The sequence below is a fragment of the Zosterops lateralis genome (assembly GCF_965231275.1).
Source record: "Zosterops lateralis genome assembly, chromosome: 1".
NCBI lineage: Eukaryota > Metazoa > Chordata > Aves > Passeriformes > Zosteropidae > Zosterops > Zosterops lateralis.
In genome coordinates, this window is record NC_139762.1 from 4875201 (window position 1) to 4888493 (window position 13293).

Genomic DNA, 13293 nt, shown 5'->3' on the forward strand with positions numbered 1-13293 from the left:
CCGTGACGGATGGAGTGACCAGGAGCTCTCCCCAAGAAAACAAAACCAACTTCAGGTTCAAGAAGCCCATTGATTGTAGGAGGTAGATAAGTCACTGTGACCTGTCCAGGCTTGAAATCAGCACTGGGGCCATTTGTGCTTACACCAGTTTTTCATTTTGAGCTCTTATCAGAGCAATCTGATGGATATGGAAGCAGCCACAGACACTGCAGTTGTTTCCCTTGTGGCAGGAGGGGAAACTGTGGGCTTGGGCTGCACAACGAAGCTGTTAGAGATGCAGGCCAAACAAAAAAAAAGCTTTCCTTGCTAATCAGATGCCCAAAAGCAATTAAAGAAAAGCAGGGGGTTGGAATAGCATAGAAAATTAGTTGTAATTTTGAACACTTCATTCTCTTGCATCACATTTGCCTTGCTGTGAGAGCTGTTTCCTAAATTAACAAAAACGATCCACAGTGTAACAAGGCAGCGAGGGGCTCCCTCATCCTCAGCTGGCACCTCTCATGTTTGCAAATCTCAGGAACAACCACAGGCCCACCTGAACAAATAACTGGGCTCCCTGCTGCCTTATCTCCCCACACCCAATTGTCCATCCCCCCTGCATTGTGTGTGCCCAGCAAAACATCCCACCTCTTGCCCTGAAGCCTCCTGATGTGATTAACTGTGGCATCTTTAATAAAACCCGCGGCAATATTTCCTTCCAAAGCAGAGCGAAGATTTCGTTTACCCATCCTCCTCCATTTTGCCAAATTTCATTTTTATTCTGCTGTATAATTAATCAGGCACTGGTGCATGTGACAGCTTGGCTTAAATTTAGTTCTCACTTCCCCTTTGTAGCCTTGTCAGATGCAGCTGGATGGTCAAACATGGGTTAGGGGTTGTCTGAAAAAGCTACACAGAAATCTCCAGCCTGGATCAGACCTTTTCTCCATCAATTCCAATGTCTTGTCTCCAATGGCAACCAGCTCCAGGCACCTCCAGAGAGGTGCACAGGTGCTGGAGGAGAAGGATGCACCAACACCCAACCTGCCCAAAGGTGTTCCTGAGCTGGGGGAAGCTCTGCCATCAGAGGGTGGAAGGACACACTCTCACATCCCTCCTGGGCAACTGCCAATCCTTGTGCTCACTCTGAGTGCCCATGGGACAGCCCAAGCCACTCAGAGCTTGCACAACCAGGTGAAAAAAGAAAGGTGTGTGCAAAGCCTGGTGGCTGCTCAAAGGTTTAGAGCTGTGGAAATGTCAGGGGGTAAAATGGGACAGATAATTTTCTGCAAAGTGCAGAACTCCAGGCCCTGTAAGGCAGAATGTGAGATCATTTCAGTCCTGTGCTGATCTCTACACCAGGGAAGTGCAGCACAGAATTTGCACGTGCACAGGGCTGTGAGATTTATTATTTTACCCGTTCCCCATGTAGGATTTCTTTCCTAGTTTCATTCATTTCACCTTCCCACCAAACACCAAACACCTGCAAGCTGCTTATAGGCACCACTGCAACAACTTGCTTCTACTCCTTGATCCCTTCCCAATTCTGTACAGATCTGTTCTTCCAGGTTATTACTCCCACTGATGGGTAAGCTGGACCTATTTCTTGCCTTTTGCTGATCTGATATGAGGAATGAATGTCCCAAAGGAGGACAGGGCTTGGACATGCCATGCCAGCACATCTGTGCTTCCTGGAATGACTGTTCACATCAGGACATCAAACCATGATGCAGTGGAGAGGGGATTTGGCAGGTGAAAGTCTTGGAGGATTAGGGTGTTTTATGAGGAAAGGAGCTTGGGGCTGAGATCCTGGTCTGGGAAGACACTGGGAAATAATTCTTGTATAAATAAGAGCAAACAAAGGCAAGTTTGTTATAATATATATTTGGGAAACAGAGGAATGGAGAGAGAAATAGAGAGAGGATGTGAGCAGAACACATTCACACATTTATTTATACCTGCTGCCTGAATACAAAAGGCTTTATTAGACCAAAAGTGAAGCATCACCTTCAAAAACAAAATAAAACAAACAAACAAACAAACAAAAAATCCCCACAATATAACAATCAAATTGTCCCAAGGGTGAGGTTTTTCTAAGTGGGAGAACCAGGCAGGGCTTTCACTGGCATCTAGTGGTGCATTGCAGAGGCAGCCGATGGCACAGCTTCACTTCCAAAGTGGATTTCCCTGGGATAGTGGAGACTCTTCAGGCTGAGGCATCACCACTTCCAAACTGAGTTTACCAAGAGGTGTTTTTGGACACAGCCTAACTCTGTCAAACTGTCAGAGCTTTGTCTGTGAAACACTTTGTGCATGAACATAAAATGCTTGGAGTCTGCATTTCACCACAGGAACAAAGCCTTGGGATCAGAATGTTTGATCTCTCTTTCCTTGGATTTTGGGGCTTTGCATGAGTCTGAGGGGACATCAGGCAGATCTGGTCTGTTTGGAGGAGAGGCTGAGCTGGGCTGGGAAAATGCAGATGCCAGTGGAGAGAAACAGGAGCTCTGAGGGTGCAAGTCCTCTGCCCTACTGGAGGTGTCCACTTTGGAATAAAGTAAATTGTGCCCCAGTGGACAAATGGACACTGACACAACTGGGACGGCATAATCCTGGCCCCTTCCTCCAGAACCTTCTGGAAGCAAAGAAGCCACACAAACAGTCTCCACCCCTCCAGTTGCTCCAGGTGAGCCCCTCTCCTTGTCCTGTCCCAACTCTCCCCCTCCATGGTGCCACACACCCAGGTGGGGCTGGCTGATGGAGCTGCTGACTGGCACCAGGCAGGATTCATGGGAAGGTAGCATGGGAAAAGAAGGGAAGTTTCACATCCCTGATGAGCAGGTGGCTTTGCCACCACGAGTCTCAGAGGCATCAGTGACTTCAGCAGCTTGAGTAACTTGAGCTGGCTCTGCACCTGCTGACCTACCTGTCACTGTGATGCTCTTGATGGGATATGGAGTCTACTGGGCGTTCAAATTTATGGATTTAGGGAATTCAAACCAAGCAGCAGGGATAGGTGGAAAAACTCTTCAGACTTTATGGACTAGAGAACTGGGAATTATTTCCCTGTAGGGATGTGTTCCCTTCCTCTCCCCGGTGTAAAGGGGAATGTGCAGCTACTCAAAAACACAGACAATTTAGCAGCTGTTATCACTCACTGCTGTTGGTTTGTTTGAGTGTTCCCTGGTCAGGTGGATCTTTGTGTCTTTAAAGTCCCTGGTGAAGAGGAGATGTGGACAGAATCCACAATTCCCCAGTATTTCTTTCTGTTTCTTTCTGGCCAAGCAAAATCACACATTTGGGTTCCTCATGTTGTTGCTTGCACACCCCTGTGCTGTGTCTGACTTTGTCATGGTGGCTCAAGCACGACACTGAATGCAGCTGCCAAACCCTAAAAGCAGAATAATTGTGGTGTTTGGACTCCCTCAGGCTTTGATATGGTCAGGGCAGGCCCAGGGCATGATTTTAAACAGCAAAACAAGCTCTGACAGCCTCAAAAAGAGCCTCAGGCCACTCACTTGTAAATTGTGGATAAAATTGTTCATGCAAAGCTTCCCCTCAAATCCCTCTGCTCTGGTGGAAATTCACTTTGGGATAGAAAAGGCAAATACATGGGTGAAAACCAACAAGTTTAGGATGTTCCAGGGAAATCTAAGGATGACTCTTGTCAGAAAAATGATTCTGAGCCCTGTGATGTGTAGAAACCTCTCTGCAGGACTGGGAAACTTCCTTGGGAATAATGTGGCTGAGATAAACTGGACAAAGCAAAACAGCCTCTGTTGGAGTTGCTGAGGGGCAGGGGTGCAGCAGAGCCTGTCAGTGGGGACAAAATGATGGATGGCATTTATTTCCTTTCCATTAGCCAGGCTGCAGAGACTTTTGCCAGGAACAGGAACTGCCAGCAGAGGATTTCCAGCTCTATTATTTTGTCCCTGCACAGACAGGGCAGTGAGTCAATGCCAGCAGCTCTCATGGACATCACTGGGTCTTCCACCCTTGACTGTGTCCAGTCCCACCTTCTGGAGAAAATCAAGGCTGACAGTTTGTAATATCTCCTCAATAAATAAGTATTTAAAGAAAAGAAGAAAAACTGAGCGTCTTTTCTGGTTTTCGAGGGGGTTTTATCATAAATATCACTGAGAGAAGCACACTCTGTTCTCTCCACACTGCAACAGGTGAGCAGTGCCAGAGCCGGATGTGCACCAGTGGCAACAAAATGGGTTTAACTGGGGATTATCACAGAGTCACAGAATGGTTTGGGTTAGAAGGCACCTTAAAAATCATCCAGTTCCACCTCCCTGTCATGGGCAGAGACACCAGGATTGAACAAAGCCAAATCCTCCCAGTAGCAAAACAGCCTTCATCCTTTTCTTGCTAAATCCATTAAAAGGGCTCCCAGATAATAACAAAATGTTTAAAATCCAAAGCTTTGCCCCATTTTGCACTGCATAGGTGTAACAGAAACCCAGCTTTGTAAGGATTCCCTGAGCAGTCTGTCACCAAGGAAAAGGATGCCCACAAAGCCACATTTTACAGTGAATTGAACAGGTAAAACTGAAACCAATGGAGTTAAACCTGGGTAAAAGTCATGTAAATGAAGACAGATCCAAGCTCTGATGGCTTTTAAAAAGAAATCTGTTTTTGCACTGTAGTTAGGCTTGTCCTGAGACAAGGTAGGCACAGTTTTTCCATGGAATTCAGGAGGAATTTGGCCAAGGATCACCTCATTGATAATCTTTGTGTATGATTTCAGCATCAGTTGTGTCCCCAGCATTCAGCATGACCTGTCTGGATGGAGCTGGAGCTGGGGACAGGCTGTGGTGGGCAGTGTTTGGTCAGGAGAGCCCCTCTTGTGCTCAATGGGACACAACTGGTGCTTGCCGTGTCCTGCTGTGGTGGGAACGAGAAGGTCCTTGGCTCCGGAGCAAACATCTGCTCCAAGAGAAGTGCCTTGGGATGTTTACTTGTCCTTTGAGAACAGGATAGTTCCCATGAGAACTGCTTGGAGAATCCCAGGCTGTGGAGAATCTGATGTCCCCAGGGATGGGGAGTGAGGGGAGGGATGAAAACTGGGTGAGCATCAGGGCACTGAGTATCTCACACTTCCAAATGAACTTTACCTGCTCAGATTTGACTCTCAGCCTCCGTGGGGAAGGAGTATTTGCCCACCACCACCACCTTGGCTGCTTCTCATCTCATCCAGAGCCAAGGGGAAACAGCCACGTGGGGCCAGGTGGAGCTCAAGGTGTGCTTGGAACCAGCTCCTCCATCTCCTGATCCAGAGCACAGCCCCTCCCTCCAGAGGGATTTCTTGTGCTGGAACAAAGCCAAGGTGAGAGATCTCCATCAGAGCACCAAAGCTTCTGCCTTGTCAGCCCCTGCAGATCTTCTGAGTGAGGCCATAGGAAAATCTGTGGCCTCAGTCAGCTTTAAGGTCCCTTTCTAACATAAACCAGTCCATGATTCTATGATTTCATCCCCAGGAAATGTACTTTGGGCAGCAGCACAAGGTCACAGATGTCAGGAGAGCTCCCTTCTCCTTTGCCTGAGGCCTCCTTTCTTCTGCCTTGTCCTTCAACAAACAATTTCAATGTGTCACCACACATCCTTAACCAAAAACCAACAGAACCAATCAAAATGAAAAGAGAATGTGAAAACATCCACTGTGAGAGGGCATGATCCAGAGTGAAAGAAAGGAAAACAGGAGATGTGTTTCCCAAATTTCAAATTTCAAATATAACAGAATTTCTTTCCCCTGAGGATACTAAATTCCTCTAAAAGACAGGTATTTTTTTTTCGGCCTAATTTTGGAAATGGAAAACTAAGGGAAACGTTGGATCTCAACAAAATCCCACAAGCAGGGTATGTCAGAGGCACACACTCATCCTTCTGTTCCCCCATCCCATCCTTTGAAGTAGTTGTGGACTCATTTAATCTGAATAATGACATCAGGAGAAATTGCTTTGACTTCTAAGTGACACATGTGTGAAATCACAAAACACAAACTGCAAAATATGCAGTGCCCAACACAGACTGAACTCCTTTTTTACAGTACTATTTTTTTTTAATTAGTAATGAATGAATTAATAATAATTTCTTTTAAAAATTCCTCATTCTGAGAGTGCATCCTCAACATTTTGACCTGTACTGCCAGAGGAAGGTGCTACTGATAAATAGCCAGGCTGAGTGGCTGTGACTGTGTAGTTCAGCCAGGCCAAGGACATTTCTCCAGCCCTGGGGGCACACAGCATCCTTATATCCAGACAGATGAACTCCGTTGCCCTGCATTCACACAGGTGAACTCCATTTGGAGTGTCATCATCCAGCTCTGCCATGGGACCCATCCCTGGCTCAGCTCTGGCTCAGGATAAAAGTTTCACCATGAGAGTTGAGAAAATTGTGCTGTGCACAGGAATATATATATATTTATTGGTTTTTTTCAGTGAGGTGGCTTAGGGTTCCCTTCACCCTGAACCAGTACATGTCCAGCAGCCACCCAATGCTCCAGGAGCTGCCCCAGGCTGGCAGAGCACGGATTTATTGTGGCTTTCTGAAGACATCAGCACTGCTGGGTGTAGCCACAGCCTGATCCAGGCAGGCTGGTTCAGAGCTGCCAGGAACAGGCTTCCCTGGGAGCTGGGGGTTTGCAGGGAGACTCCCAGACACAAGGAAGGAACAATTCTCCTGGACTCTACCTCACCCTGCCAGGCAGTGGATGCTGACCTGGGCTCTGTCACTGTCACACCAAACATCCTCTTTCAAGTCCTGTAGCAGTGCATTTCCACATCCAAACAAATTATTCCAAACAAGGAAAAGGGGTTTCAGTTTTACCCCTGACTTTTAAAAAAGAAGCATCAGAACTCTCTGTTCTTCCCTCATTGCAACAGACCCAATGCCAGCACAGGGGCACTGGTTGGGCTTTGGAAATATCTCTCAAAACCTGTACCTGTTTCTGTCAGCAGCAAGACAAATTGCCCCTCCTTGATCATTGCATGCTTAAGAAGGAGCACAGAGGTACTCAAGTGATTTTTTTTTTGGACTGTCTTAGCCAGTGCACGAGTCCTCTCTACACTGTGTTTGACTTATATTTCTTTTGTTTGATACTGTTTGTTATTTTTGTCATTATTAAAATCTTTTCTTTTACAAAGCACGTCCAGAGAAGTTGTTTGGCTGTTATTAAACCACTCTGGGAGGCTGCAGGTCAATCCTCAGACTCGATACATCTTCAGGGGGCTCATTGCACTCTGGCCACATGTAAGACTGTATCAGGTCCCCTCACTGCATTTTCTTTTTGCAAAGAGTTTTGAGCTCCACGGACAAAAAGGTGATGGAAGAGGAGAGCAGGAGGGCTCATGGGGTGATTCCTGGGGCTGTCCTGTGCAGGGCCAGGAGCTGGACTCGATGGTTCTTGTGGGTCCCTCCAACCTGGGGTATTCCATGAATTCTGTGATTCTTTCCTTGCCCAGCTCTAAGGGGCTCAGCCCCATGAACAGAGTGAGAGCATCCACATGGACAACACGGAGGTACCTGCTGGGAATTTAAAATGCAAAGCAGCTCAGTTGAGCTGCCTACAAATAGCAATTAAAAAAGACAACTACTGTGGAAAAAAAAAAAAAAAAAAAAAAAAAAAAAAAAAAAAAAAAAAAAAAAAAAAAAAAAGAAGCCATTTCCAACCTGCTGTAGCATGGGCACTGCACTTCCCTAAAACACCAGGACACCAAACATTTTTTTGCCAGACTTGATATGCTGCATTCCCCTCACTTTTTCTCTCCCAGTAGATCTGTTTGATTTTTAAGATCCCCTTCAGCATTTCTGTCCTTTTAACTGGCTTTTTTTGCCCTACATTTTGTTTCGCTGGTTGTAAATTCATCAGCTCTAAACAGGCAGAGTGATAAGAGACCGTGATAACATGAACATACACGGAACTATCACTTGAAAAGCAGGGAATTAATCCATTCACTGGGAAACAGGCCGTGGTGGAGGCCTGCTGCTTCCTGAAAGCTTTGTAGCCTCTTTTGTTTTGTGCAAGATGTTCTTGCTCCAGTAATCTTTGCACAGCTCTGCCCTATTTCTGCAAGCTGCAGACACAGCGAGGTTGGCTCAGCTCTCACCCCCCAGTCCCCCCCTCCTCGCCCCTGGCTCGGGGATTTTCTTTCAGGAACAAAATGACAGCGAGGAATAAATTACCCACTGTCCCTTTTCTCACTGATTTCTTTTGCCCACGTTATGTCTTGCTAATAATCCCTCTGCACACAAACAAACTGGAGCCGGGATGGTGGAGAGGCGGCCACAGACAAAATCATGGCAAAACTCCTCACCCTGATGAGGTGATGGATTCTCCAGCCAGGGGACTGGGAGTGATGAGTACCAGACTGTGTTCCTGGAGCAGGGATACAAGGAGAAAAAGGCTCTGCCTCAGCATCTTCCAAATGAGACCCTGGAGGGCAATTAGAGAGAGAGCACGGCCTAGCTGGATACAATTTTGGAAGAGAGGAGCAGCTTCATGTTTATGGGATGGGGTTGGGGCTTTCTAGAGAAGTTTGACAGCTGTGGGGTGGATGGAGATAAATTCTCATAACAAAGTCTCTCACCTGAAAGTCTCCCCAGTGTCAAGTGAGAAAATTAGGAAAGTTTGGAATTGATGTGTTTTTCCCTACCTCAGTGGTTGTGGATCCACTGGGTGAGATTTTTGGGGGTGTCTTGTGCAGGGGTAGGAGTTGGACTCAATGATCTTTGTGGGTCCCTTCCAACTCAGGGTATTTTGTGATTCTGTGATTCTCTATCTCCCCTGAACTCCTGATGTAAACACCAGAGTTGGCCACTCCTTATTCAAAACCGAAGAGATGGGGAAAGTGATTTTTCTGCTCCATTTAAATTATGGCTCTGGGATCAGACTCCAGGACTCCTTCTGGTGTGTCTCCAAAAGCAGCAGAGGGGAGCCAGGCTTGGAGTGAGACATCCCCATTGGTCCATGGTGATTTTAGCCTACAGAATCCAATATATTTGGGAAGAACAGCCAGGAGTTTTTAGTTATTAGACACAATTGGTGCACGGGGTCAGCACTGCAGATGCCTCTGGTGCAAAACCTCCCCTCTGGCAGTGTTGGCTGTGCTGATGGAGCTCTGCCTGCAGGCTCTCTGAGGGAGGCTGCTGCTGCAGGCAGGAGGGTGGAAAGGCTGGTATAACCCACAGAATTTCTCCGTTGTATTTTTTTATGACTTTATTTTCATTAACTGGTAGGCAGAAGGTAGCTGGGCAGGACATGGAGTAACTAGCAGGATTGAAATAATATATGATCCAGTGTTGTGTGTTGTTTGCTGTTCACAGAACAAAATAAATTGCATTTTGTATTTATCCTTTATTTTAGCATCACATCCCAGCATGCTTTTTCTGCATAGGATCCTCCAGCTATGAAACTCACTTTTCCCCCTAGATTTTTTCTGTATGTGCTCTGATTTGAAGGTAATTTTCCTCTATTTTTCCAATAAAAAGCTGTACTAGAGAAAGATGCACATTAGTGCTATCAGATTCAAGTCATCCTGAATGGGATTAGGGTGAGGGAAGTGAGAGCTTAAGATAGAAGCATCCACTTGGGACCAAGAAACCATCATCCTCATTTTGATTCAGCTGAGGGGGGTTGTGTCAGGCTGAGGGTTCACAGGAATCACTGAGAAGAAACTTAGCTTCCCAAGTCTCCCTATAAACACCTGGAAAAGCACACTCAGGGTCCTCACTCATGTTGGTGTAAATCACTCTGGAAAGATCTGTCACAAACAGAGATACCTGGGATACTCCTTTGGGGACATCTTTGAGCCAGATCTCACTTGGTGGCCCTGTGGGATGTTCCAAGGCCAGGTTGGATGGGTTTGGGGACAACCTAAATGAGAAGTGTCCCTGGACATGGCAGGGGATTGGAACTGGATGAGTTTTCAGATCCCTTCCAACCCAAACCCTTCCATGACTCTGTGATTGCTTCCTTAACCATTTTCCAAGCAACTCTTCACTGAGCAGGTGAATTTCTGGATCCTCCAGCCTCCATCAATCCTCATGTCCATTTGCTGGTCGAGAGAGCAGCTCTGCTCCTTCTCCCCCACAAAGGACATTTGTTATTCAGAACAAAAATATTACATTGCTGTGTTTATTTAATCAAGTCAAAATTCATAGGCAGCATCTGTGCAGAAGATAAAATGTTTTGGGACAGTTTAGTCCTTTTCTTATCTGAGTGATTAGGGTTATGTAAAGTCTTTTCTCTCAAACACAGAGATGGAGTTTCATAAGCAATGGACCAAAACAGTGCCAAGTATCCAACCACCTCCCCTCCATCACACAGGATTAGTACAATTAATCTGTGGGCATTAGTGACCAGCAGGGTTTTGCTTGGAGGATATAATATATATTTATTATTTCATATCTGATTTCCCCCAAGAGCAGAAAATTCAGCTGTGGGCTTTGCTCTTCATCGTTGTATTTTTTGCAGATGGCTCTGTGGGATTTGGAAAATTACTGAGGGGCTCCTGCTCAGAGGAAAATAAAGCTCAGGGGTATTGAGTGAAGATGGGAGGTGATTCTCCCCCTTTTCTTCACTCTTATGAGACCCTACCTGTGGAGCTGTGCCCTGCTTTGGGGTCCCCAGCATAGGAAGGACATGGATCTAGGCCAGAGGAGGCCATAAAGATGCTCCAAGGAGCCCCTGTGTTCTAGAGCCAGGCTGGGAGAGCTGGGGGTGCTCACCTGGAGAAGAGAAGGCTCCAGGCAGAGCTCAGAGCCCCTTGCAGGGCCTGAAGGGGCTCCAGGAGAGCTGGAGAGGGACTGGGGACAAGGATATGCAGTGATCAGACAAGGGCCAGACCAGCCAATGGCCACCAGAAAATGCAAAGCAGAGGAAGAACAGCCCACATACTGAGACCTTTCCTCCTTCTTTCCTTTCAAAGTTGTCACCTACTAATTGTATTAATTATTCACCACTTCCTGTATTAGAAGAGAAAATTAACTTCTCTATTTTACTCCTCCTCTTCAAACACTTCCTAAAAGTGGGAGTGATCCCAAACTGTGTGAATCCACAGCTGATCCAAGTCATCCAAGGGGAGATACTGAGGGGCTGGGGTGTGTCCAGGGGAGGGAATGGAGCTGAGGAAGAATTTGAAGCACCAGGAGCAGCTGAGGGAGCTGGGAAAGGGGCTCAGCCCGGAGAAAAGGAGGCTCAGGGGGGACCTTGTGGCTCTGCACAACTCCCTGACAGGAGGGGACAGCCAGGTGGGGGTGGGTCAATACCTTGTCCCAGGTAACAAGAGAGAGGATAAAATGAAACAGCCTCAAGCTGAGATAGATGAGGGTTAGATTGGATCTTAGAAACAATTTTTCCACCAAAAGTTCAGTGGTGGGCTTGGCAATGCTGGGTTAACAGTTGGACCTGACCATTTCAGTGCTTTTTCCCAACCTAAAGGATCCTATAGTAACTTAGAATAAAACCAGTGTGGTTTGCCAGCACTTTTCATTTTTCTGAGCTTTATGAGATGAATGGGCAATGTTCTCCTGTCCCCGTGCAGGGAGATGGCTGCAGATTACAGAGGTGTTACATGATCAGCCCGGATGGGAACATGGAAATGAGGGTGGCAGAGCCATGTGGACTGAGACTGGGGCTCAGCAGCCCCTGCTTATAAATACTAAACTCTGCCTGTGTGGCACAGAGGGTGAATTGCAGGTCACAGCAAAGATAGGAATCAAAAAGGTTTCAGCTGATCTTCCAAAGTGCATCTGTTGGAGCCGACTTTGCTAGGTCAAGCCTATCACCTTTTTATTTTTTATCAGGGAGATTTTTGCGACACACCAGCAAGGCAAAGTTCACATTGTTAACTCCAGACCCCTTTCCACAGCATCCCATTCCAGCAGCAGAGCAAAAACAGAGGTTTCATGACACCTGTTTGCAAAGCCCACTTGAGAATGAGCCAAACTGTGTTCCGGACTCTGCTAATCACAGAGGTTGTGTTATGAATGCTACGAGAGCAGCTCCTTAGTGATTTCAGCACACACCACTGCCCCTCCTGATACGGTGTGGAGGAGGAGGATGTCAGCTCTGTCACCCACCAGATCTGGGTCTTCCTTCCTCAGGGGAGTCCACATGAAAACGTCTGCTAGTGTCAGGCTCAGGGTCCCCATGTCACTCCAGACTTACTTTGGTTAGGGTGGCTTAAACTGTCTATTTGGTCAAAATAACATCCAATAAACATATTTAAAAAACTCTACTACAAATATACCAACCAGCAACATCTACCATCTAAAAAAAGTATAGACCAAAGCCCAAACTAAAAGTAATAAAAAAACAAAACCACAAAACACACATACTCTAAAAAAGCAAACCCAAAAAAAAAAAAAAACCCATACAAAACAATTCCTAAAATATAAAAACTAATTTATATAAAAAATATAAATATGCACAAACTAATACAATAAAAGAAGTATTTAAAGAATATCTCTAATACAGCAAAATGTGAAGCTGACTGCACGCCAAGTCACCCAACCAACCGTACTTTACTTTTTTTATCTGCTAATTGTCTTAATTTTTTATTAAATCTCTTAAAATTTATTTTAAAAAAATAAAACTCTTTTTTCACCATGGTGAAGGTGAGGAGTCCTGACTAGAGCCTTGATGTCGTCCAAAGACCCTTCTGGTTAGGAGTGTTACTTCAGCCTTTTTACCTGTACAGGGGTCGTGGCTCGTTGTTTTTAAGAATCTCCACCAGGCGAATTCCCTCTCCCCTAAATCCTATGGGAATCTGACATTTGAATACTCGGTGATGTCATCCTCATGGCCTCAAGTGATTCACTGGGAGGGACGGGAGCAGCAGCGGCATACCCGACAGTAAGGGAATTTACACAGCAACTCACCCAACCAACAGCCCACCATCCTCATTAACTTATAACATAACTTTGTATCAACTTTCTAACAACTTACTCTCTGCAGCTGCACTACAACATCCACTCTTGGGATGGTTGGAAGGGGCTTGGAGCACCCTGGTCTAGTGGGAAGTGTCCCTGCCCAGGGCTGGGGGTGGGAACAAGATGGTTTTAATCTCCTTTCCAATGTGAACCATTCCATGATTCATTCCAGGCAGGGTTCTGTGCATGCCCCTTGAGGATGAACTACCACGAGTTACATTTCTGAGCCTCTCACAGGCTTGTTGTCCCACCTGCATTAAAATCCACGCTGCAACAGCCTTTTCAGCCATTGAATCAACAAAAAGCATTAGAGCCGGGCAGTGCTGGAAGTTCAGGGCTGCATCACAACCGATACACCCAGGAGAGTTAAAAATAACC

General features: G+C 46.1%; 1 long non-coding RNA gene across 1 annotated transcript in view; it reads right to left on the minus strand.

Moving 5' to 3' along the window:
• Positions 1-13293, minus strand: part of LOC310907600 — a 544908-nt gene that overhangs the window by 273421 nt on the left and 258194 nt on the right. The window lies entirely within an intron of this gene.